Genomic DNA, 2,277 nt, shown 5'->3' on the forward strand with positions numbered 1-2,277 from the left:
TGACAGAGCCCAGGTTCATTCACTCAACCATTAAGTATTTGGGGCCCTAATATGGTCTAGGGACTTCTTTTCTAGAAGCAGAAAAGACAAAGTCCCTGTCCCAATAGAACTTGCATTACAGTGAGAGAAGACTGACAGTTAACACATAAACTAGTAGATATAATAGTTAATTTCACATACTGCTAAATCTACGAAGAAAATACGGCAAAATAATGAGACAGCAAGTTGCTGTTTGTAGATATGTGACCCTGTATAGCTGGGAAGCTCAGAGGAGTCTTTTCCTGCTGGAATGATGAGAAGATGAGAAAGAGGCAGCCAAAGCCCTGGAGGAAGGGTGTTCCCAGTAGAGGAGAGAGCAAGAGCAAAGTCCTGAGAAGGGAACGAGTGTCACTGTTTGAAGAGAGAAAGGCCAGTGCTGTTGGAGCAAATGAGATGATGGGATGGAAGGGAGATGAGTGGGGTTAGGTAGGCAGGGGCCGGGTCTTGTGGCCCTTCACAGGACATGGTGGGAAGCCACTGAAACCAAGTGGGGAAGAGATCACAGCTGATTTAGGCTTTAAAATGAGCACTCTGAAGTCTTTGGGGAAAACAGATTGTTGGCCTAGGGTAGGGAAGCCATCGTGTGCAGCCGACAGGTACTGTGGGCCAGAGCAGAGGTGAAGATGGCTTGGATTAACACTGAGACAGTGGAGTGGTGGATGGTGTTTAGATTTGGGTATTCACAGTAGAAATACGGGACTGGAAGGTGGGTTGGATGTGAAGAAGAGACAATAATACACAGTGCTGTGATCCTAGATTCTGGAGCTGGGCTCCAGGGGTTCATGTTCTGGCTTTGGTCACTACCAGCTTTGTAACCTTGGACAAGTAACCTGTTCGCAGTTTCCTCATTCATAAAACTGGAGGAGGGTGCTAATAGTGTCTACCTTATGGGATTGTGTGTGTGTGTGTGTGTGTGTGTGTGTGTACTTAGAACTAGGTGCAGTAGCAAGTACTGTGCCTACTGTGTAATATCAGCTAAATAAAATAAGTTTGAGAACAATTGATGTATCCTAGATTTCAGGCTTGCATGGCTAGGTGGTACCATTCACAGAATTGGGGAAGATTGAGGGAAGATCAAGTTGGAGGAGAGAGAATGCCGGAAAGAAGTTGAGTTGTGCTTAGGACATATTAAGTTTGCAATGCCTATTAGTGAAACAGAGATGAAGAAGTCTGAAGTTCAGAGGAGAGAGCAGAACTGAATTTAGATTTCTTGATACATATGCTATTTAAAGCCTTGGAACAGGATGAGCTCACCTAGGAAGACAATGTAAAGAGGAAGGGGTGGAGATGGAAGACCCTCACCATCATGGCAAGGTCGGGGGAGGAGGAGGAGCCTGGAAATGATCCAAATGCACACACATCTGGTTTTCACATCGTGCTGCCTATATCACTGGAACCCTGCCAGCATAGCTCAAGCTTCAGAGGCTGGGGAGACATGAAAGCCTCTTTATACATTCCGAGTGGTGAAGGGCTGAGGCTTCCGGCTTGGACCCTCATGACAGAAGTTTTCCATTCACACTTGAGAGCAGCACAAAGAACCTGTGGTATTAATCTGCTACTCCATATTTACTCTGAGATGTTTTTAGCACAATCATAGTTATATGTGGCTTCTAATGATAGAGCCATTGCCTTAAATTGTGTCATTATTGTATATTTTCATTTACGAGAAACTGTGGACATCTCCAATTTACAAGATATTTTGGTACAAAAGTCTAGAACTGAAAAGAATGGTTCCATAGACACTGCATTACTCATGACCATTTGATTTCCCATCAGTCCACAAAAGCCTGTGTAACCCACAAGGATATGAAATCAAAGTACAAAGAATACATAGACCCCCAAACAACAGAAGTAACAGAATTAGAAATATTTGCTTAGATTTCTTAAGATATCAGGAACATATTTTCTTCTCCTCTTATTTGGGCGTAGAAAAGCAAGGACAGAGAGTTGCCTATTGGGTAGGATGACAGGGGCCAGGGAAAGGTAATTCCATGGTCAGTTACCTATACATGTAAAGTAGCCAATGATTGTAGATAACACAGGTGTATGACGTGAGGAAAGAGTTTTGGGAAAAGACGGGAAACGAGAAATCTAGTCTTGGCTTTGACACCCACCTATGCTATGACCTGAAGGGAGTCACTAACTAGTCTGTGGCTCGGTTTCCTTTCATTCTGTAAGAGCTATAATAATCCCTTGCAGTGTTGCCATAAGGATGGGTACGCACACACACAAACACAC

General features: G+C 43.8%; 1 protein-coding gene across 1 annotated transcript in view; it reads left to right on the top strand.

Moving 5' to 3' along the window:
* PDE7B (phosphodiesterase 7B) overlaps window positions 1-2,277 on the top strand; it is a 356,282-nt gene that overhangs the window by 25,902 nt on the left and 328,103 nt on the right. The window lies entirely within an intron of this gene.

Source organism: Propithecus coquereli, unplaced genomic scaffold (genome assembly GCF_000956105.1).
Source record: "Propithecus coquereli isolate 6110/MARCELLA unplaced genomic scaffold, Pcoq_1.0 Scaffold98, whole genome shotgun sequence".
Lineage (NCBI taxonomy): Eukaryota > Metazoa > Chordata > Mammalia > Primates > Indriidae > Propithecus > Propithecus coquereli.